At 34.3% G+C, this 26,319-nt stretch overlaps 1 long non-coding RNA gene across 1 annotated transcript; it reads left to right on the top strand.

Annotated features, from left to right (window-relative positions):
- The first annotated feature begins 11,603 nt into the window (after window positions 1-11,603).
- On the top strand, window positions 11,604-17,017 carry LOC129216039 (uncharacterized). Its single transcript, XR_008580159.1, has 3 exons — window positions 11,604-11,885; window positions 12,558-12,701; window positions 16,882-17,017. It is a non-coding gene; the product is annotated as an uncharacterized LOC129216039 (long non-coding RNA).
- The last annotated feature ends 9,302 nt before the right edge of the window (window positions 17,018-26,319 follow it).

Below are 26,319 nucleotides of genomic sequence, written 5' to 3'. Positions count from 1 at the left end.
GGCCACACCACTTCTGATCTTATTCGAATAAAATGCTTGAATTTTTTTATCCAGATGGCCGATGCTTGTTCTGTTTCAAAGTAACTTACTTAAGGGGATACCCCCCCCTTAGATTGAACCCCCCTCAAATTACGGGGGAAGGGGGGGCTCCCCCCAAAAAAACATAAGTACAAATTTTTTTCAAAAACAAGCGCTAAAAATTTTAAGTTTGAACCAACCTCTCCACTGACCACGCTCCCCCCCCCCACGTAGACAATACTGCTTCTGGTTTTATTGGAATAAAATGTTTGATTTTTTTTTAAATCCAGATGGCTGATGCATGGTCTGTTTCTGAGTAACTTACGTAAGGGGATACCCCTCCTTAAATAAGAAAGTCCCTCATATTCTGGGGGGCTCCCCCACCTTCAAAAAACCTATTAAAACACGAAAATTTTTCAAAAACAAACCTTACAAATTTGAAGTCGGCGCCACGGACCCCGTTAGTCTGGATCACCGGATAATCCGGCTCGATCGATTTGACCGATTTCCCTTTACATTTAAAGAGCGATCGTCAAAATTCCATAATAATTATTTATTTAACCCTATCACGGGCAAGACCGTGTTATGTCGTTGATTGAGTTCCCTTTTCTTCGCAATGCAACTTTTGAATCAATTTGTTTTACTCGATAGGGAAAAAATTGAATTGTCACAGGAGAAGATTACAGATTTTGTAATAACAAAGTAGACATGTTTACTGTTTATTTGTAATTCTATGTGTTTCCTTTTAAAGTGATTTTCAGTGAGTATGTTTTATTTTGTTTTGTTTTTTTCATTCTCCGGATTTTCGATATTCCGGATTGGGTCGGATTCCAATTAATTCAAATTATCGAGGTTCTACTGTAATGCCCCCCCCCCCAAAAAAAAAAAATTCAAAAAGATTATTACATTTTCTCATGGTTTCGATATTTTTTTGTATTTTTCAAGCAGACGTTCCGCGTTTCCCCGCGGTATGGGGGGGGGGGGGACGGGTCCTGACCTTCATGACCCCTCTTTGTATCTGCAATTGACATACACTTGGACATAAAAATATACATATGTACACCAATATACTCGGGATAACAAGTTACACTTATATACTCGTATATACACTTATTTACTTGTGTTTGCACGTACTTTGATGTACATACACGTGGCAAATACAAAATTAGTGTGTAAACGTATATACTCGGATTAACACGTTTACATACGTGTATACACGCACATACTCGTATATACACGTACTTACTCGTATATACACGCATTAACTCGTGTATGCATCATAAATATGTATTTTAACTTACAAATACAAATGTACGTCTGTACACGAGTATACTCGGGTTAAACAAGTATCTACACGCATATTCTCGTCTGTACACGTACATACTCGAAAATACAAGTATTCTTTCTTATATGCACGCATGAATATATATATATACACGTTTAAAAGCTAATTTACCTCTCTACACGAGTACACTTGGGGTAACACGTATCTATACGCATATTCTCGTGTGTACAAATACACACTCGTATATACACGTATTTACTCGTGTAAAAATGCATAAATATGCATATACGCGTAGAAATACAAATGTACCATTGTACACGAGTATACTCAGATTAAACACGTATCTTTAAGTCTTTTCTCGTGTGGAATCGCACTTACTCGTTTGTACACGTATTTTCTCGTATATGCATGCATAAATATGTATATAAACGTTTAAATACAAATTTACCTTTGTACGCGAGTTTAGTCGGGTTAACACGTATCCATACACAAATTCTAGTATGTACACGAACATACTCGTATATACAAGTATTTACTCGTGTTTGCACACATAAATAAGTAGGACTCGACCGATGCATCGGCTTGGCCGATGCATCGGCGCCGATGGTTCAACAATTTAGCTATCGGCATCGGCGGCCGATGCTAACTTGCAGGAAACATCGGCCCATCGGCCTTAAAAACATCGAAAAGCCGATGGAATTGGCCGATGTTTTTGAAAAAAAAAGGGACTTTTGCTGTTTTACTTTTTCATACGAAGTAAAGGGAGTTATTGGTTTCATATAAAATTGTTTAATTAAATTTCAGTATGAATTTCCATTTTAATCACCCCTGAAAGAGTTTTTAATACTGCATTCAGGTACCAAACAAGTCAATTATTGCGTTGTTTCTTGCAGGATGTACGTATGTATCTCTCATAAATCATAACTCAACTAGTATGTTGTGGCCATCACGAAACTTTCTTCTATATTTTCTTTTTTTTTTTTTTCTGATCCCTCCCCATGCTTGACGAGGAAGCAATATTCCCAACAAAAACAAAATTACACATGCAAAAACTTGACGACCATCCCAATGTCTGAATTATTGCAAAAGCAAAGCAAAGAGCGAAAATTGAAAGTTATTTTAAAAGCCTTGCTTGAATTAATTACAAATATTTTATTTGTTAACAAACATATGATGGCAACAGTTAAAAATTTTAAATCATTGAGATAATATTTCCTATCATTTCCATACAATTAAAATCACGAGAAATACGCAGACGACAATCTATTACGATTTATCATTCTTATTGTTGCATTAATAAAAATATTTTTATTCGCAAAAAAAAAAAAAAAAAATCAACACCTCTTGGAGCAATCGGCGTCAAAATTGAACCAAAGCCTGTTTACATATGGATTCACATATATTCATAATTTCAACCAGAACGTAGCATTACTTCTTGAGATAGGGCACTCACAATGGGAAAAAAGAACGGGTGATTGCGCTACCCCCTTTTTAGCTGTTGACACAAAAATAAAATCAGTTCTTATACCCACTAAGGGCTACTTGCCGATAAATTTTTCTTTCATTCCGTTCATTATTTCTTGAGATACAGCAGTCACAATTGACGACAAAAAACGTTCTATAGCTCAACCCCCGTTTGAGTTATTGACACCAAAATTGAATCAGCACCTGTTCCTGTTAATACCAACATATGGACCAAATTTTGTTTGATTCCGCCAGTTACTTCCTGAGGAATAGCAAGCACGCGTAACTCGAAAAACGTCCCATTGCTCCACCCCCCTTGGAGGAATTCGCGCCAAAAACTAATGGGCACAAGTTCACATAGGGGCACATATGTGTACTAAATTTCGTTCGATTTCATGCGGTAGTTTTTGTTGTAGAGCGGCCACAAAAAACTGGTCACACACAGACGTGACACACATACACACACACCACATACACACACACACACACACACACACACAGACAGACAGACATTTTCCAAAAATGGTCGAAATGGACTCAGCACACCTCAAAACGTTTGAATCCGTCAAAATTCGAAATTCGAAAATTTGCACGAATCCAATACTTTCTTCTATATATTAGATATCGAAGAAAGTAAAAATGATAAGCTGTAGAAGGATAACTTTTCGCATGTGGGGTGTGCGTACGTTCCAGTTGTGTACTTCCATTTCGCTTTCGATCGGGTGTTCTGAAAACCCTGTTTACTAATTTTTTGTGGCTATTAATTACTTATTTCAATGCAAAACTAATATAGCGTCTCAGACTGACGAATATTTGGTGATATATTGCCGAATTGGAAACCATGGAAACAAATAAGAGATGGCAAAACCGGTTTTGTTTCATTCTGTTAGATTCCCGTTGAACCGACGGTAATTTTTAATTTTTTGATATTTGTAATATGAATCACAGTAATGCAGTCTTTTCTGTCTCGCTTCGGCGGAGTTACAAGTTTGGGTCCCGTCGAAATACATTTTCGGGGACCCTATTTCTCTATCACAGAAGTTGTAAAACATTTATCATAAGCATTTTTGTAACTCCCACGGTGCCCCTATGGTTATGGGGTCTCTCGCAACATTTGCTATATTTTAAATCCGCCACTGCACGTCAAAACTAACTCGGGTGCAAGATTGAAAAGGGTTTTTCTGCTTAATGCTTATGATTATTTTGAACTGTATTTTTTACGACTATTTTTTGTATTTCCAAAAACACTTATGTGCAACTCCTCCCACTCCCTCAATTTCTGAAATTAAACTTTGGTGGTACTTCTTAGTTTAGTAAATTACCGCCCATTAGCCAGGGCTAAAGCAGAAATACGTGAAATACACCGCCAGCTTAGTCATTTCCAGCCGAGGACTGCAGTTTCGTGCTTATTAGCACTCATGCGTGCTATGCATGTACAGATGTGCCGAAAAAACTTGTGAAGTATAAATTGGATGATCGTAAACTAGAAATTTTGGTCGAAATCTTTTTTTTTTTTTTTTTTTGTGATTACAATTCCTTATTCGTAGAAAGGAAGTAAAGTGAAATGATTCAATGATCCTTTAAATCCCTGACAATCTTATCAATTCATTTCTGTTTGATTTTTTTTTTTTTTTTTTGCGATCGGCCAACGGCATCGGCCATCGGCCATCGGCAATCGGCCATTTGGAGGAAAACAATCGGCCATCGGCCTTCTTTGAACAATCGGCCAACAATCGGCAACGGCCCATCGGCCAAAAATTGCCATCGGTCGAGCCCTATAAATAAGTATACAGGATGTATCAGTACAGCGTTTACATACTTTCAGGGCAGATACAGTGCACCTAGACGCGATAGTGACGACACAAAGCGTAAGACAGGGCAAGATTAAGAGGAGAAAACATGTTTATTTTTAATGCAGCAAAAATACTGGTAAGATTTGTCTGGTGCATACAACAGATGTTGCTACGTAAACCGAAGCATCAGATGACGGTGCATGCGCACACGTGGTTTTTGTTCCACCAGGAAGTCCGGCACCCGCCCGGTATTTTTGTTAAATTTCGATATTACGGGCGGGGTTGTAATTTCGAACACCTTCCTTGATGATGATCGTTGGCCCCTCAATTTTCTTTTTCCTTAGTTTTTTGCTGTACTAAAGATTCTGAACATGTTCTCTTTTCTTATTCGTGTTTTGTCTTTTTGGTGATTGGTGTTGTCACTACCGCGCCAGGAAAGTATTTCCGACCATGCATTGCTATGTGTTTCTCCCCGTCTAGATGTACTCTATCAGCCCTGAAAGTCTGTGAACGCTGTACTGATAAACATTGTGTACACTAAGAAGTTTGAATATAAATCCGTGCAGTAATAAACTCGGGAAATACGTATTTATACGTAAAATTTCGGGTTTACACTTACGAACTCGTATATACACGTATTTACTTCTGTTTGCACGTAGAGATACAAAATTCCTGTAGCCACGAATATACTCAGGTTAACACGTACAGCTCCGTATATACACGTACACACTCGTATATACACGTACTTACTCGTATATACACGTACTAACTCGTGTATGCACGCATAAATATGTATTTTAACCAAAAATACAAATGTACCTCTCTACTCGAGTATACTCGGGTTAAACACGTATATATACGCATATTCTTGTGTGTGCACGTACATACTCGTATATACTTGTATTTTCTCATGTATGCACACATAAAAATGTATATGCAATCTTAAATACAAATGTACCTCTACACACGAGTATACTCGGTGTAACATTTATCTATACTCATATACTCGTGTGAATACGTACATACTCTTATTCTCTTATATGCACGCATAAATATGTATATACAAAGCAAATTTCTCTGTACACGAGTATATTCGGGGTAACAAGTATCTATACACATATTCTCTCGTGTGTTCACGTACGTACTCGTTTATACACGCATTTATTTATGTATAAACGCACAAATATGCATATACACATAGAAATACAAATGTACCATTGTACACGAGTATACTCGGGCTAAAAAAAGAACCTAGAAATCTATTCTCGCTTGTACACGAACTTACTCGAATATACACGTATTTTTTCGTATATGCATGCATAAATATGTATATATACGTTTAAATACAAATTTACCTCTGTTCACGAGTATACTCGGATTAACACGTATCCATACGTATATTCCTTTGTGTACACGTATATACTCGTGTATACATGTATTTACTCGTGTATGCAAAAATAAATTTGTACATACACTTAGAAATTAAACATATCTCCGTGCACGAATATATTCGGGATAACACGTATTTATGCGTATAAACTCGTGTTTACAAATATGTATCGTATATACACATATTTACTTGTGTTCACACGTACTTGTAGGTATATGCACGTAGAAATACAAAATTCCTGTATACACGAATATCGTCAAGTCAACACGTATATACACGTATATGCACAAAAATACTCGTATATACACGTACTTACTCGTATATACACGTATAACTCGTGTATGCACACATAAATATGTATTTTAACGTACAAGTACAAATGTACCTCTGTACACGAGTATACTCGGGTTAAACACGTATCTATACGCATATTCTCGTGCGTACATGAACATACTCGTATATACTTGTCTTTTCTCGTATATGCACGCATAAAAGTGCATGTACTAGATTAAATACGAATTCACCTCTGTGCACGAGTATACTCGGGTCAACACGTATCTATATGCATATTCTCGTGTGTACTCGAATATACTCGTATATACACGTACTTTCTCGTATATGCACGCTTAAATATGTATATAAACGTAGAAATACAAATGTACCTCTTTACACGAGTATACACGGGGTAACACATATCTATACGCATATTCTCATGTGTACACGTATATACATGTATCTTAGCTTGTGTGTACGCATAAATATGTATATACACAATTAAAAGCAAATTTACCTCTGTACACGAGTATACTCGAGGTAACACGTATCTATACGCATAATCGTGTGTACACGTACATATTCGTATATACACGTATTTACTCGCTTATAAACGCATAAATATGCACATACACGTAGAAATACAAATGTGCCATCTTACACGAGTATACTCGGGTTAAACACGTATCTATAAGCCTATTGTCGTGTGTGCACGTACTTACTCGCATATACACGTATTTTCTCGTATATGCCTGCATAAATATGTACATACACGTTTAAATAGAAATGTACCTCTTTACACGAGTATATTCGGGGTAACACATATCTATAAGCATATTCTCGTGTGTGCACGAACATACTTGTATATACACGTACTTTCTCGTATACGCACGCTGGAATATGACGTAGAAATACAAATGTACCTTTTTACACGAGTACACTCGGGTAACACGTATCTAGACGCATATTCTCATGCGTACACGTACATACACTTATATACACGTACATACTCGTATATACATTTATTTACTGGTGTATGCACACATAAATATGTATATTTACTTAAAATTTCAAATATACCTCCGTACACGAACATACGCGGGATAACACGTTTATATACGTATATACCCGCACGTAGTCGTATGTACACGCATTAACTCGTGTATGCTTGCATAAATATATGTATACACGTAGAAATACAAATGTGCCTCTGTTCATGTGATATTTATATTTTACGAATTTAATCTGAATTAAAAAAGTAATCAAATCAATTTGATTACTTTTAATCTGATTACTTTTAGTCTGACTAAATTCAATCTGATTAATTTAATCTGAACTAAATTAGTTTTTTTGAGCAACTAACGAGTTAGTTTAAACTAACGTTAATCTTCGTCTGCAATTGAATTAAATTTTTAAAATATTAGTCTGAACTAAATGGGTGTCAGATTACTTTAGTCAACTAATCAATCAATTACAAATTTAGTTGATTTTTTTAGTTGATGCCCAACACTGGCCTACACTAAAATTTCCTTCCCCTTCTTTGTATCTCAAAAGGTAAGATTGAAAGGGAAAAATGGGGGGGAAGGGGAGGATTTGTGTCTGCGAAACGGAGAGGACACCTGAAATAAAATGGAAAATGAAGTTTTAAATTTTTAATTTCAAAAAATATAAATTGTTTTTTGCAATGTTATTATCACATTCAGGGTAACGGCACTTGTAACCGACAAAAGGTCCAGTAGCAGACAGTCGTAAGTTTGGATTTAAATAATAATTTTAGGAGGGTAAAACTGATGTTGCTGGGACCCACGAATACGGTGCAAGCATCTAGTGTTATCAGATTGAATTTTATGAGCCAGTTGGCATTTTCAAGGCAGTAGTGAAAGATTATGAACAGACACCACGAGGTCTATCGGTGATAAGTATTCACTTGAATTTAATGAGGTTTTAGATCTAAACATTAAGAACTTTTGCACATTTTGAAGAGGAAAGGGGGATTCTGTTTATTACGCATCATTTTCCTCATCCTATATTACTGGGGAGAGGGGGACTATTTTTCGAAATTGATCAAATAAAAATAGAATCAACTAATTCAGAGGATCCAGAAGCAGCCAAACGTTAGATGAGATGTAGTTGCATGAGAGAAAAATAGTTTAAAAAGTCTACATTAAAAGGCTCAGAAAAGTGAGGTAAACTGAGAGCGATGCCTTAAGCATGTCCGTTACTAGTGCCATTACCCTATCGATGAAATGTCGTCTTTCTTTCGAAAAAATTTGAAGTTTCTAAAACTAAGCTAATATGAAAAACTAAATGTTAAGTTTTTCAAAATTTTTGGAAGCATAATATTCAATATTTTCAATGAATTCCGATTACTTCTTAAAAAGGGCATAATGAACCTTCAGTAACGCATGTAATTTTTTTTTTTTTTGGATATTGGAACCTTTACAAAGATATTCACAAAGTTTTTGTTTACTGTTTTTTAAAATGTGCGGTAAAAAAAACTTAGTTTTTAATTTAAAAGCATTATTTTTTACTTTTTTCCGCACAATACGATGGTCAATAAGCGAGTATTAAATTTCATCGCCATAATTAAAATGCATTCCTAATTTTTTGAAGAAATTGCTTTTAAAGTAAGGTTTTCAAAAGATTCCACAATCCTCTTGAAAACGTTAATACCATAGAAAGAAAGGCAAGGTAATTTAGTTTAGCTAAAAGTTTTTCGCCGTTTCCAGAACATTCACCTAATAGTTTAAGTTAAAGAAGTTAACTCTGAATTAATTGGATTGCTCGTTATGCATACCTGTAGTTAAGCACATTTCCATGCATTAAAATCGATAAATTAAGTTTACAAAATCGAAGTTTTGATTTGTCAAAATAATCACTTTAATTTACACTTTAACTGAATGTGTGGCACATAAAAAGTACAGCTAATTACGACAAATTTTCTCTTAATTAAATAACATTCCTAAAATTAGAATCAGAATTATGAAACAGAATAAACACCGAATTTAATAGTTTTGTTAAAAATGAAGGCATAATTCTATTACAGATTTAAAGAATCGCAACAGGTTCGAATTTTAGTTCAGCCCTTGCTAATTTTCTTATTATTGCTTTTAAAAATAATTTCTTCTTTGTACCAGGCTCCGAAGATTTTTGATCATATTTTTAAATATATTTACCCTTTATGTTTAACTTTTAAATACAAATAGCAAACACATACACTATAGGGTCATTCTCACAGAAAAGGTACAAATAGACCAAAAAAATTCTTTTAACAAAACTAAGTAAAAAAATAATAAAAATTGCATAAATGTTTTTGTTTGTTTATAAATTATGTCCCTATAGTAGTGGTTAAATATTTCTATTTTATTTTTAAAAATATTTCAAATATTTTAAATCCCGCATCGACCACGGAGGGGATACCATAGTCAACGGAGGATATTTTTTATGTAAGGAAGTGTCAATAAAAGTTATGAAAGTAAACATGCGTTTTAAAGCTATATGAACTATTATGTGACTCTTATTTAACATTAACAAATTAAAATGTGGAGGCTTTTGAAATCAAGACTCAGGACCTCGCTCTTTATGAATATCCTATTTTATTGAAAAAAAATCAACATTCTAGCATTTGTAACAAAATCAATAAAGTGCAACCTAATTTAGTTGGAAAAGAAAATATCGAAAGTATGTTCTTAGTTTCATTGATGAATTAAAAAAAAACCTTATAAATCAAAAGATATTTTTTTTTTTAATTCAAAAAAAAAAAAAAATTCATTTTTTTTTTTTTTTGAAGAACTTGCCAAAAGCCGATTTAACAAGCTTCGCGAACCGCTTCTGACCCGCAGGTTATAGGTTGTGCATCCCTGCTGTACAACAACATAATCATTGATTTTTGGTTTGCTTCTTATCCTTTCTCGATGAATTAATCCCAAATGGTAATGTTTACATTGATCACCACAACTTAGACAGGTGAGGTATCTTGCTTCCATATTTATTTGGTCTTTTTTAAATACAAGTTCATGAATTTTCATTGTTCCTGGAAACGGTGAAATATGCTTTGGAATTTGTTTATCTACATCACTTATAAAACTTTCTTCAACATTTTTTATTGTTACATTCTTACAGTTTTTTTGAAGTACCGAAACTAAAGTTTCACAGTCTGGGATATCTGTTTTCTGGTCAACTAAATTGTCAGCCTTTCTTTGGTAGTAACGTTCTCTCTCTCTTTTCTTCCTTTCTTCAAACTTAAGAGGATTTTTTTTTGATTTCTGTCTAGCACGTCTCATGCTAAGTTTCTTTTGTTCCCTCCTCTTTTGGATTTGAACGTCTGACTTCTTTTTACTTTTTCGTTTTGTCATTTTTTTCTACTATTAAAAGAATATATATATATATATATATATATATATATATATATATATATATATATATATATATATATATATATATATATATATATAAAAACACATTACAGAAATCATTTCACAGAGAAACTGACAAAATGAACTTCTTTAAGAGTCGAATTTAGTTTCTTTTCTATAAAAATACAAAACAAAATTGCTCTATATTTTGTTCAGCAAACTGAAATTTATTATGATTTTTTCTAAGGCTTTGTCTCTTCCGTGGACCACGTCATCTCCTCCGTGGACATGCTACGTCCACGGAGGGGAAGTCCACGGAGGAGACAAAAGTAAGCTTTAAAATTTTTCACAGTTTTGATTTTAAAGTTAAAAAAATGGAATGCTTCTTTTTATCAAATATACTACTTTTGCTATCTAAGAATTATGTTTCAAATACAAAACAGTTCTATTTTACCTTTTGTATGCTGACCACGGAGAATACACTAAGAACTTTGCCAAACCAGATTTAGACACAACAATCCAACACGTGTACAAGAGAACTAAAGTTGATCACTAGAAAACAAAATGGCTAAGTATCCTACCATTTACCTTATATGGACTTCACTTTTGCCGCTCTCGATTATGTATTTATTAAGTTATTTTAAGTGTCCATGAAGGGAGACTTCAATCTTAGGGACAAAGTTTATGAGTCATTTTCTTTATAAATACAATTTATTTATTTTTTTTAAATTTACTTTAAAAACATCTTAGAACTCTTAGCTAGTTAATACACTGTAAAATTGCTTCATTTAATTTACTAATGCTTTTCCGTAAATTTACTGCACACTTTCCCCTTATAAATAGAAATTTTCCGTTCTGGATTGAAAACGGAACTTTTCATGGGATTACTGGAAATTTTCTTTTACTTTAGCGCACTAACAGAACATGTCCGTATGCGATCGTTAGAGGGAGCCTTTATCCGTGAAAAAACGGAATATCTCCAGCGTAGAAGATTTTTTTTTAGTACAGAGAAATCGCAACAAATGAGTGATGGCAGTGAAGCACGTTGTTTATTTCGTGCATGGAAATGTATGTATACTGAAATCATGGAGTCTCCATGACTGAAATACTGAACATTTTTCGAACGTTTTCCTCTTCTCCATCAACATCAAATTGTTTCGATCAAATACGGCATTAACTGAAATGCTTCGAGCGTTTATTCGTAGGCTACGGTTTATCTTGCAGCAATGGCGGATGCCGTAGCGGTCAGAAATCGTTCTCGCCGACGAGGAATTCTTTGGTATCTTCTCATCAGGGATTGATTGCTGGTGAGTGTTTACATTTTTACTACAAATAAATACTTTTTGAATTCTGTAACGATGATTGCTGCTTAAAATTAAGTTTTTATGTAGTTTGAACATTCAATTTGCCGCAGACCTTAGTTTAAACTTTAAAACATCGTGACAAGTTTTTAAAATTAAAAAACTTCTAATAATACTAAAAACTTTTGTTTGCTAAGAGGATATTTTACAAAATTGTTTCGAATAACTAAGTAATTGTTAGATAGGACACCATTGAGTCTTGATTGTTTTATTGTTAATGAAAAATATTTTCTGCTTACAGGTGAGGTTAATGTAAAGATATTGCTTATTACTTAAAATACTACTGTTTTTTTTATTAATTTATTTTAATTTCTATGAATAACAATAGTTTATGTATAAACTTGATTCTTGCTATTGATTAGATTTCAATTAACTAGTTAAATCATCTAGTTTTAGTTAACTACTTGGGCTTTCAAGAAAACAATTTTAAATATCGATTCTATCCCCCTCCCCCTCTCTTTCAAACTTTTAAGTGCTTGTTATCTATATTAATGAGTATAGTACATAATTTTTTAAGGAAATGAATATTTAAAAAAAATGTATCAATCATTAAAAAAAAGCATTATTTTGAGAACTTTGAGTCATATTATTCTAAAAGCACTTTATTTAACATTCCAGATGCTGTCCACTTTGCACCCTCTCAGCGCTGGAACCTTCCAAAGTGAGCCGGAAAATTATTGATGGAACGTGGATTCAAATGTGAAACTGAGTGAACAGAACTCCTTGAACAGAAAAGGGAAGTTCGCTGCAAATATGCAAATTGTAAGTATAAAACATGTTTTGTTACATAGGGTCTGGTGGGGTAAAGTGGTCATAAAATCGTAGGTTTTCAACTTAGGTGGATAATAAATACAATAAATTCTTTAAACACTTCAACTTTTTTTGTTGTTATTTTACATTTTATTATTAAAGAACACGGTACATAAAATTTCAGGGAAAAGAGCGTTGTTTTAAGTAGTTTTATAATACTTTCATTTCCCTATGTATTTATGACCACTTTACCCCATAGGGTGGGGGAAAGTGGTCATAGCATGGGGTAAAGTAGTCACAGTTTAAAATAGATGCAAAACCATTATAAATAACCGTAATATTTGTATATTTCGATTATAGTCGATTACAGTTACAAGTATATGCAGGAGTATATGCGGGTATACATAAGCATTTATACGTGATTACCTACAGTATACGTGTCTAAACGAGTACATACGTGTCACGTGTATATACAAGTATATACGCGTATAAACAAACATCACATGCGTGTATGCACTTCTTTCTCGAGTATATACATGCATACCTGAGTATATGCGTGTATAGTAGACATATATACGCACATATAGGTATACATACATACATTTACGGAGATACACGAGTTATTTCGTGGATATATCCAGTGCGTGTTTGTACACGTCTACTCACGTACATATATATGGAAGCAACGAGTATATACGTATGTTTACGTGCAAACACGATTATGTACCAGTATAGACGTATATATGTACATTTACGTTTATATCAGTACATGTATGTATACCCAGGTATATATATCCCCTAATATACATATATGCTTACAGAGTGAATCCAAAGTCTGGGGCAGAAACCAAAGGGGTATGTGAGAGGAGAGGATACGAAGCAAATAATCATAATGAAAATATGGTCGCTGACGCGCTACATGCACACTGAGCCAGAAACTGATGGATGCAAAACAGGCCACAAATTTGTTACACAAACATGATTTACCTGACCGGCTGGTGGCGTGATGGTTAGGCACTCGTCTTGCAGGTCTGTGGACCCGGGTTCTGAACTGGGGATGCCGGTCGGTGGATTTTCGACATGACGAAAATCATCAGCGCACATGTCGTATGATTATGCGGCATGTAAAAGATCCCTAGGGCTTAGAACTTTTGTACGTTTGGCTTAGAACTCCCTAGGAAAAAATTAAATTCCTAGTGCAATGTCGCATCAAAGAGAGCCCAGGTGCCTCCATCTGGTGGAAACTGGGCGTCAAAAAAACTACTGTGTCATATGCATCAGCGCCTTAATGGTGACACATAAAAAACTGATGCATTGTAGGGGAGCGCACTAGGTCTGGTTATGACCCAGACGCCTCTTCAGGTGGGTCTCTTGTACAGCCCAATCGGAAAAAAAAGAAAAAAAAAAGATGATTTTAACCGACATTTTAATTTTTATGAAATATTTGGAGCAAATGTTAAAGTTACGGCCTGTAGTAGCTCTAATCCACGCATCGTTGCAAAGGCACAGCGACTGATAAAAGTTTTTCAAAAGTCTCATTATTGCAAAAGAGAGTGCTCTGTGATTACAACGCATGTATTACAGCAACCGGCCACAAAGTTCATCAATCACTTTAACACTTTCTTAAGATCTAAAATATTGTGTAAAATTGTCTTTGTATAATAAATTTGTGACCTGTTTTGCATCCCTCAGTTTCTGGCTTTGCGTGCATGTAGCGCGTTGGCGTTGTGTTTGTGACCATATGTTTCTTATGATTCTTGTTTCTTCTACTCCCTTCTTACATCTTTTAAGAATTTGCCCAAGAGTTTAATCTTACCCTGTATACGTGTATATCATATGCTTTTGTGTGTCTACTCGAGTTACGAGTACGTACGCATATATACGTGTCTACCTGAGAAAATAAGTGTTCGTATATATACTATAAGCGGGTATGTACGTGTATAGTCGAACGTATACCTTTATAGACAAAAAATACTTGCAGATACCTATACACTACGCGTTTATTGGTGCATTTATGTGAATGCGTATGTATACGTGCCTACACGAGTATATGCGCATGCATACGCTTATACTCGTATATTTAACCCTGTTTACCGTAAAAACAATACATATTAAGTAAAATTAATATTTTATTTGTGTCTGCCTCATACTTAAAGATTACGTGATGTTAGAAGGACAATATTCGTTAAGCCTAATATTATGACCACTTTACCCCATCTTACTTAAATTGTTCTGAAAAATTAACCAAAATAGATTCAGCTAACTGCTAATGAGGAAGAGTTCTTGAGACATGTAGGAAGCTTCCTGTGCAGTCAATCTGTTCATTATTCTAACAAACAAAATTTTCCAAGAAAATTAAAAGATGTGTTCAGATTTTGAAATTTTTCATATTCACACAAAGTATTTTATTTTACCAAATAAAAATTTTGCCAGATGTGAAATTTTGTATTCAAAATGTAGTTTCTAACTGCCCTATCCTAAAATTAAATTTTCACGTTCATTCGAACATTTATTTCCAAGCTATAGCCATTTATCTGACGAATGACTACTTTACCCCCATTGACCACTTTCCCCCCACCAGACCCTATGCATCAGGGCTGGGCGTTAGATCGATACATTGTCAAAAACCAGTGTAAATCCGGCATTGTTAAATCGGTTTCAAATTTTTCTCTTAAAAAATGCATTGGTTCCGCACCAACTACAAATCGAAGCGCCAGTGTATGGACACCGGTCAAAGATAATTGCCGTTGTAATATCTTTATTGTTTCAAAACGCCACTGGAAGCGGCACCCTGATGGGAGGTCACTGTGACCTACAAAAAATGTTCTAAGTCGACAATTTTTTCTGATAATTCTGTAAATTTGGACACTTCACTGCAAAACTTTGAAAATTTTAAATAGTGATGTTTAATGTCTCATTAGATGCACATTTGTGTTCATGCTCGTATTTTATCATTCGGTAAAATTCAGAGTATCCCCATTCAGCAAATTAAAAAATCATCCCGTCCCTAACATTTAAAAGCGGGGTTGTCTGTAAAGAAGTATTATAAACGAACAAACAACTTTCATTTTTCCCAGGTGTATAATATGCGAGTTGAAATTTGACTCAATTTACCAGTGCACCAATGAGAGGCCATGTCAACCTGATCAGTCAGAATCGGAATAATATAATTTTTACAGTTTTATATGGGGAGGGGTTAAGGCGACCAAACTAAGAAGGGCTAACCTTGGCACTCGTTGACCTGAATTCAACTATTGCATATACATTGAAAAAGTTGTCTTCTCGTAGTTAAAATTATTTCCGCACCAGCTGCAATTTTATACGATTTTGTGGAATTGTGCATTATTGCATCCTTCCACATAAATGCGAAAGAAGATTGAAAGCACAGTACAAGGACAAATTATAAACATAAAAAAATAATGATTTTTTTGTGTGGGGGGGGGGGAGAGAATATAGTAGAAAACATCCAGGTACAACTCCATTATATTTATTGTGATTCACAAATTCATGATTCCTTTCATGACATTTCTTTTGAAGTTATTGATTAATATGCTCGAAACAATTCTTATAACCTGCAAAAATATTATTTTTTCATGGATAAGTTTTGTTTTGTTTCTTGAGAGTCAAGTAATGAGGTTCAGTACAAAAATTGAGTTAGTAAATAAAATGTTACACTTACTATAGTTGGGACAAACTTAACACGGAAGCATTGTGAAAGCTAAGCACATCCGAAGCTCAGTACTTGGCTGCCAGGTTACGTTTGCCCCAACTATTGCTAGCCGAGAATTAGAAGAGATCGAGAATTGTTTTTGAGCTATTGGCTGGCACGCTCAATTCTAACATATCTACTATTCCACTCTGCCACTTGTAAAATTGAAAGTATTAATTAAAAAAATTATTGCAAAAAAAATATATATATATTGCACGGGTTTTTACAAATTAACTGTTTCTAAAGTAAGATGCCTAATTTCTCTCCAAATTTCGGCACAGTGCTGTTGACTACTTTTTTAGCTTACCGTCAGCGTATTACCTCGTTGTCAAGAAAAATTGTAGTCAAATATCCTACCGTAGGTAATTGTGATGTTTTCATCTGCATGTTTATGACATGGCACTTGGTAATTTACTCAATAAAAAGTCCATGTGTGAAATAGTTTTGATATAATGCATTCATACTCTTATTCTTGTAATTTAGGTTTGTGACATTAATTGTGAAAAATTGGAATCGTCGAAAGATGACCCAGTTGTATCTATGATTTGATCTGTATATATGAGTGCAGAAATAACAATGGTATTGATGATGACAGCAAAGCAAACTATTAATTTGACATTGGTGCAACAAATAATGTTAAAAATTGTGTAGCACAAGATCTGCAATAAATGATTTTGTACTTGTAATAAATGTTTTGTCTTATTGATAACAATGTTAACTATTCACAATTGATAAGTTTCAATAATTTTGATAAAGTTAAATTTTATGGCAGTTATTGTTAAATAAAACATCGCATAGTTAACTACAGGAACTGTTTTTTTCCCGGGGGGGGGGGGGAGAGGAGGGTATTTTTGTGAAGACTGTTTAAAAAAAAACCAGTTGGTATGATTTGTGTTTATTTCATATGTTTTGCAATTGTTTGTTGATGAAAGATTTCAATATAATAAAATGCAAAGCAAATAAATTCCCAGATGACTGTTATATCTTCTCTCTATACCTTCAAAAGAGAAAGATAGTTTCTGCATAGTAAAAATGTGTTTCCTCACTCTTAAGATGTTTCAGAAATTTTTGGATGTTAATGAAGAAATTCATGTAAATGCTCTAATGAAACTGCTTTTCTTTCTTTCTTTTTTTTTTTTTTTTTTTTTTTTGCTGTTTTTCAAAAAAGAAAAAAAAAATCTACATGGGCATTTAAAATTTGCAAATGTTAATTCATTATGCTTTAATTGCCCAGCTATATTTTCAAAATAATAGCTTTTTAAACTGAAAATATACGTGTATAAAACGGCAAATATTTATATTATAAACTGAAAACATCAGTTCTTGAAACGGAAAATATCTATATTAAAAACTGAAAACATCAGTTCATAAAACGGAAAATACTTATATAATAAACTGAAAACATCAGTTCATAAAACGGAAAATACTTATATAATAAACTGAAAACATCAGTTCATGAAACGGAAAATATTCCGATCGAGAACGGAAAATGTTCGTGATAAAAACGGAAAGTGTCAGTATGAAAAAACAGAAAGCATCCGTGATAAAAACGGAAAACACCACTTCTGTAAAAAAAACGGAAAATGGTCGGCAACTCTGCTGCCAGTACGTTTTCCGTTTTTTGAGGGAATTTTAAAATACAGTGTACAATCAAAGATATTTAAAACCAATTTAAACGGTTTGAGACCAATTACAAATTGCTTTGTCTCACAGACTTAGGGACATCCACGGAGGGGATTTTAAAGCAACATTTATTAAAAAAATAAAACTGAAATATTAAATTTATTTAATTGTCATGCATAAAATTAATTAGTTCAAAACTTAACTTAAACACATGAAAAAAATATTAAGGAATATACTGAAGTTTTTATTATTTATTACTAAGGGACTGTAAAAATCACCTTTTTGTGAGAATTACCCTATAATTTTTCTGGCAATTTTGTGACCTAAAATTTAACGTTTTCCCAAACTCTTTTATTTCAGTTTACAACTACTAACGCCGAGGCTTGAAAATTCTGTTATAGAACTCCAGTATTGAATTCCTTGTGTCACATTTCTCAAGTTCTTTAGTATCTCTACATAGCAAAAAATGAAGTCCCCAAGAAGCGTCTGGGTATTTGAAAGCGCAAAACTTGAGAACTATCCGGCCGATTTCGCTGAAAATTCGCTATTTATTTCTTTTAGTACCAGAAAAGCTTGGAAAGGTTCGAAAAAAGTTCGATAAGAAGTTTTTTTTTTCATTCCAAATAAGACGCATTTTCACCTAAATTCCCGAATATAAGGTAAAAACTACTTGCACATATCGATACTGTATAACATTCGAAAGAGCGTGTTTTTCTGCGTACGATGCAATTTGTTTTAATTCTCTTACTTAAGTTCGGCAGGAGCTCTTTTCGTCTTAACTCGATGTTTTCAAGGTTTTTCGCTCGATTCCAGTTAGTTACTAATTTTTTTCATTAAGACCATCAATAAAAAGGGAACAAATTGTTCCACTGTATTCTTTTTTACACCACTCCAAAGAGTTTTTTTAACCTTAATTCCAATTTGGCCTACGATCGAAGATCAAGTATTGTATATGAAAATTAGAAAAAAAAGTAGCGTTTTAACTCGAGTTCGAAAATCTTTCCCCCATTCAAGTTATGAACGTTTTATTTTGTTGCCATGATTACGTCTTTTAGCTCCTTCGTTTGTTTCTTCTTTCTTACTTAAATTTCGTATAGTACTTTATTTTATTGTGATTCACAGTTCTTCTATATCGATTGCAACAGGAAAAATATTGCATTTTAGGTAAAGGGCAATTCCATGTGCGATAGAATGACATTTTTGATTTAAAAAAAAAGTTTCTGTGATATAGTAAAATTATTTTTATTAAACCTGAAATTTTTTCTCTTCATTTTATCGTTAACAATCAAAATGTGAAAAACAAAACACAAACAATAATTTTTATCGCCCCCCCCCCCCCGATGTTTATACTATCTTTCGCTTTGTGACAAATTTATGTTTTTGTAAGCAGAGCATTTTGACTTCCTAGTATACAACGAAATTCCTGTGAATTATGTGTTAGCTTTTTTTTTTTTTTTTACAGATGGATACATTTGAGATAGAGAGTTAACAATAAGAAACTCAATTTTTCGGTTTTTTTCTCATGCATCGGCTAAAAACAATTAAAGTTTATGTGTTGTGACGGAATAATTGACATAATGACAATACATTTGAATTTCCATTTATTGCAATGAAAGTGACCACATTTTTCATGAAATTAAAGAAAGAAATTGTACTTGATTCACATAACGTTATTGAATTCAGTGTAATGGATGAAACAGTTTATAAAATTAATCCAATAGAATATTTGTCCCGTAAAAGCTGTTGGTTTTGTGGAATTGCCCTTCACCGAAATTGGAAGCTATTGCTTTTCGAAACTTTTCTGTTCTTCTTCTTTTTTTTTTCTTTACATTCTGAACTGGCACTTTACTCGCAAGTTATTTCTCATGCCATGCTCTTGTTCTTTCTGCGCCATATTCACAACAAAATTGTATATTTTAATGAAGGAAAAATATTATAAACAACGAGAAAACTAAACAACACTCGAAATCCTCTTTTAATTGTTACCAAAAACAATGAAAAATATTAGTAGTTATAAAGTTAATTATTGTAATACGTTAACAAACCAATTTCAAGGCTGAACTTAAGCAATGTGGATTACGTTTTAAACTGATGACTTACACTGATGAGCCAAAACATTATGACCACCCAGTCAATAACGCGTTGTGCCACATTTGATCTGCAAAACAGCTGCGACTCGCCTTGGCATGGATGCCACAAGCTCTTGGTAGACATCTGGAGATATATTGTGCCAAATGTTAACACAGCGGTCATGTAAAGTTGAGATATCTTGATATAGTGGTGGTGCTTCTGCTCTGAACTGCCTTTCCATGAAATCCCAAATGTGGTCTATAGGATTTAAATCCGGTAAATTTGGTAGCCAGGGCATTATTGGAGTTCTTCATCATGCTGCTGGAACCACTCCAGATAATTTTAACCATGTGACATGATGCATTGTCTTGCTGGAAGATGCCATTGCCAGTAGGGAAGACCGACGCCATGTACGGGTGCACCTGATCTGCCACGATGTTCAGATAATCCACAGCCTTCATGGTATGTTCTACCACAACTAAGGGTCCCAGAGCCTGCCAAGAAAAAGTTCCCCGAATCATAATACCGCCACCACCAGCCTGTTTACGACCAACGGTACAAGACGGGTGCAACTGTTCACCTGTAAGACGGCGAACCCTGACGCACGACCATCCACGTGCATATGTTGAACAAGAAATCGCGACTCGTCAGACCAGACAACTCTCTTCCAGTCACCTCAGATGACTGGACCATTCTCGGTATTCTCGGGCTCACTGTGGCGTAGTTGACGATGCCGATTGGTAAATAGATGCACGCGAGTGGGACGTCTGTCGCGCAGTGCCATCCATATCCAACAGTGTCCGCTGAACTGTGTGTTTGGAAACACTTCCACTCGCAGCTGCATTGTATTGAGCTGTTAGTTGATCTACTGTCTGCCTCCGATTTTGCTTTACCAAGCGGCCTAGTCTCCGACGTCCCTTATCTTTGATGACGCGAGGCCGTCCAACACCTTTACGCCTACTGTTGGTTTCACCGTCTTTTTTTCATTTTGCATATGTACTAACAACTACAGATCGTGAACAACCTACCAGTCTTGCAGTTTCTGAGATACTCGTTTCGAATCTTCGGTCGCCATTCCAATCTGCCCTCTATCAAATTCGTTAAGATCGTTACATTTTCCCATAACTTGCAAAAGAAAGTACTTGAATGAAGCCTTACCTTCTCCAGCCCCAGTTATATACCAATCCCACCTCATCGTGTGGTCTCCATGTCATCCAAACGAGTTATTTGAAAAAGTTAAGGGTGGTCATAATGTTTTTGCTCTTTAGTGTAAACTATATGCTTTCTTAACATCCTCCTTGAAATTACTTTGTCAAATTTATTAATCAAACTAACTTTACAATTACTATTATTTTTCATTGTGTTTGGCAACATTAAAAAACAACCACGTCACTTCCGTCACACAAAACGGTTGCGGATCAGAATTTTAAAGCCCTCGCACAAAATGATTCCCTTCAAAAATCGGAATATTTCTGCAAGTGACGCGACACTAGATTTAAATTAGTGTTTTAAAATGCTTGCCACGCTGAGCCGAAGAGGTTCGCCATACCGCTTTAACGGATTAAAACCCTTAAGTAGTGGCGTCACTACGGGGGCGGAGTAGACTGTCCGCCCCGGCTGTCACCCTTCTGGGGGGTGACACTCTAAGTGGAATTGAAAGTTTTTGAAATACATAAATAATTCAACTCGGAAAATTTCCCCCATTATTTAAATTTAATTTACCATAACAAACGCAGTTGCGTTACCAAAACGAACTTCTTCTTCCCCATAACATCAAACATTATCAAAACTCATCTAAAATGCATTTTTAGGCTACAATTTTGAAAATCTTTCGGGGGAGAAACCCTCTTTCTCTTGCTTCCCATCATCGGGTGATTATTAAACTCAGAACTAGAATAGGATTGCATTTTGTCACTCCTTGGATCTAGTAGTAACTTCCTCTTAAACCAAAAAAAAAAAAAAAAAAACTAAAATCCATTATTTTCCCCTCTGTTGGAAATAATTGTGGAGCGATTAATTTCATACACCCCCGTGCTTTTTTTGAACTCTCGACGGTCCTGCACTTAGTCTAGGGCAAGTTAGATAAAAAGTGTTCATAGTTTTTTTTTTTTTTTTGTCTTTTGTGCATTTGTTAACTTAAAATTTCGTTCTAAATGCATGTAGTTTTTTCTGAATATTGTCAGAACTTTATGTGCTTGCGTAGAACACTAAAACTTTTTTTTACTTGTGCTTGTATGGGGGAGGGGGGGGTGACACCATAAATTACCGCCCTGGGTGTTACCCATGCTAGGTACGCCACTGCCCTAAGAGTAAGGTCCTGAAAAGTTGAAGCTTAGAAAGAAGAGTACAGTCTACTCGTGCTATTAAGCCATTTACTGCGAAACTAATACAAAAATGCATTTAATAGGAAGACTACTGCACCACAGAAAAGTTAATATCTTCTAAAGTAAGTAACAATCATGAGCGATTTCTCCAAAAGAGTCGTTAAACATTAACCTAATGAAAAGAAAATATTGACATCTTGTTCACTGAAAATTCAAATCTCGGCACTAGTTCATTAATCCCAGACAAAACTTTCTGCATTAAATTAAAAGTATCAAGCTTAAACAAAGTCTTTGTAACTTTATTATATTTTTCGAAACCGAATGACGCCCGGTTAATGCTCCTTTTATCCCTCACAAAGTAAAATAAAAAAAGCCATTACTATTCCACGGAAACCGAGACGCAGCTTTAATTTCAAGTTAGGCTCAGTTTTCAGTCGAAAAATACCCGTTTGACATTTTTGAAATTACTATTTTTTTTAATTAGAAGGTAGGGAACAGGGAAGTGGGAATTCTGTGTGCTATTTTGCAAAAGCTGGTATCAAATGCTTATTTTAAAGACGTTTCAGTTTGAAAATGTAGCCAAATTTAAAGAATTTATTTAATTGAAGGAGATTGGAAAACGAATTCAATGGATGCCAGTTTCTTTTCAGATGATAAACGATCACTAATTAGCTTAATTTGATATTTTTCAGTGATTTAAAATTTATCTTGACTTAATTAATTAGCTAGTTGATTTATTTCATTACAATTATGATCTTGTTAGACGACTGTGAACTAATAGAGGTTCATTTAGAATACAGTTCCAGCGTCGCCGTTCAAATTTGCCGAAGAAACGATACGTATCTGAATCACGATTTATTAAAATTTTATTATGTACTGAAACAAAATTTTGAGAAAACGAAACTGAAACAAAAACTAGTATGTTGTGGCCATCACGAAACTTTCTTCTATATTTTTCTTTTTTTTTCTGATCCCTCTCCATGCTTGACGAGGAAGCAATATTCTCAACAAAAACAAAATTACACAAGCAAAAACTTGACGACCATCCCAATGTATGAATTATTACAAAAGCAAAGCAAAGAGCGAAAATAGAAAGTTATTTTAAAAGCCTTGCTTGAATTAATTATAAATATTTTAATTGTTAACAAACGCAAGATGGTAACAGTTAAAAATTTTAAATCATCGCGATTTTCCATAGACTAATAATAAGAACAGACCGAGCTACGGCAACCCTTTTGCTGCTCATAAACCAAACCATGTGACTGGTGGATATCCTGCAACAGCGGGCGTTGATCGTAGCAGACGATCAACAATAAATAAAATAAATTGAATTGATGGAACACGGAAGAATGATCTTTTATGGAGTCCGATTTGTAAACTTGTTATTCTAAGTTGTAAAAATTTTGTCAATATAGTGAGTTTTTCGTTTAGATAGTACTGTGCATTTTCTTTATTCAATTTCAATAACTCTCTAAGCAATTAAAGATGAAAGCGCCCAAAAAGAATCAGCAAACGGTAAGATTTTTACCTACAATTTCAATTTAAGATACCGATTAGTACATTTTTGCCTTGACGCAAAACGTTTATGCCATTACGTTTACGCCAACGCTGACGTAGCAGTTCCGAATGAAATGAAAGTTACTGAAAACTGTGATCAAAAACTAATTACTAATGTCAAAATAATGCATAACTAAAAGAAAAACAGTTCAATTTAAGCACCTGGAAAAAAATTATAATGAAAACACATTACGTCTTAAAATACATGTCGAGTGCCAAACTATAGGTAATGTTTCCATCTAGCAACCATGCTGCTAAAGTCTTCGCCAAGCCCTTCCACCAGTCACATGATACATCTATGAGCCAATTTTCTTCATCAGCAAGAATGAGAAGGCTCGGTCTACTCTTATTATTAGTCTATGCGATTTTCTGATTATTTTCCAACAGTTAAAATCACGCGAAATACGCAGACGACAGTCTATTACAATTTATTTTTCTTATTGTTGCATTTATAAAGCTATTTTTATTCATACAAAAAAAAATAAGCCCCCCATGGAGCAATTGGTGCTAAAATTGAACCAACGCCTGTTTACATATGGATTGACATTTATTCCAAATTTCATCCAGAAGGTAGCATTACTTCTTGAGATACGGCACTCACAATAAAAAAAAAAGAACGTTCGATTGCGCACCCCCTTTTCAGCTATTGACACCAAAATAGAGTCAGCACTTATACCCTCTAGGGGCTACTAGTCGGTAAATTTTTGTTTGATTCCGTTCATTATTTCTTGAGATACAGCAGTCACAATTGACGACAAAAAACGTTCTATAGCTTAACCCCCGTTTGAGTTATCGACACGAAATTCAATCAACACCTGTTCCTGTTAATGGCAACATATGGACCAAATTTTTTTAATTCCGACAGTTACTTCCTGAGGAATAGCAAGCACACGTAACTCAAAAAACGTCCCATTGCTCCACCCCCCCTTGGAGGAATTCGCGCCAAAAACCAATGGGCACAAGTTCACATAGGGGCACATATGTGTACCAAATTTCGTTCGATTTCATGCGGTAGTTTTTGCTGTAGAGCGGCCACAAAAAACTGGTCACACACAGACGTGACACACACACACACATACATACACACATATACACACACAGACAGACAGACATTTTCCAAAACTAGTCGAAATGGACTCAGTACACCTCAAAACGTTCGAATCCGTCAAAATTCGAAATTCGAAAATTGGCACGAATCCAATACTTTTTTCTATATATTAGATATAGAAGAAAGTAATATAAAACATAAATAAATTACAATGCCTTTTGTTTCTTAATATAGAGGGTCTCCTATAACTCAAAATTACATGTATGTGTGAGAAACGTGTTTGTGAATTTGTCATCTTCATTTATTTATACGAATCCCTAAAAAAAAAAGAATGAAAAATGCTTTTAATAGTGTTTGAGCGCAGTATTTTTGTTCCTTAACATTATTTCATTAACTAAACATAGAAATATAAATTCGTTTGCAACTATACAAGGTCAAATTTATATCTCCCATATTTTCTTTAAAATTAAGTTTCGTGTCATTTAATCTGTGATGACATTTTCGCTTCATTGTTATGTACTGGAGATTTAAAAACTTTTCATGAAAAATATAGAATATCTTATTCTATTTATTAAATCATTTTTGGTCCCATCAATGGGGTGGTTTCCTTTAGTCAAAAGTAGTACTTTTTGTCACTGAAATTGATAGAATAAGCAAAAAAAAATAATAAATAAATAAATAAATAAATAAATAACATGGACCCAGAAAATACTTTCATTTGCCCAACAGTTATTTTTTCATTAATTTTTTAAAATGTCCGATTTTTCAAACAAGGCGTGGTCTGGATGACGCCACAAATGATGCTTTTTGGCGCATCTTTCTACCACGTTCCTACGTTAGGATAATAAAGAAGCGAATTAAAATTGCGCTCTACGCTTGCTATTAACTATATCGTTGCCAATACGCGTGAGTAAAGATGCAAATTAAATATTTTGCTCTATGAATGCCAACATTGAACGGCATTTCATCATTTGTGATGTCATCGGATAGAAGCGTAAACAAAGAAAGCGCACCGATTTAAGTAAATTTTTTTTAAATATTAAACTTAAACAAATTATTTAAAAAATGGTCAGATCCTATGTTTTTAAGCAAGCTCTTTCAGGAAAAAATACTTTTAATATTTTGGAAACGACACCATTAACCATCATCTTTAGACAGATCAATTCTGAATTCATTTGACCTTTTTCACAATAAGCTTTTCATTGGTTCACAACATCTGAATTTTCAGCTGCCTCATAAAAGTTCAAATAGTTATTTCATCTGCTATTATTAAAGAAACTTTAAAAAAAATCCTAACGT

The sequence above is a fragment of the Uloborus diversus genome, chromosome 2 (assembly GCF_026930045.1).
Source record: "Uloborus diversus isolate 005 chromosome 2, Udiv.v.3.1, whole genome shotgun sequence".
Classification (NCBI taxonomy): Eukaryota; Metazoa; Arthropoda; class Arachnida; order Araneae; family Uloboridae; genus Uloborus; species Uloborus diversus.
This window is presented reverse-complemented; position numbering and strand designations above follow the sequence as displayed.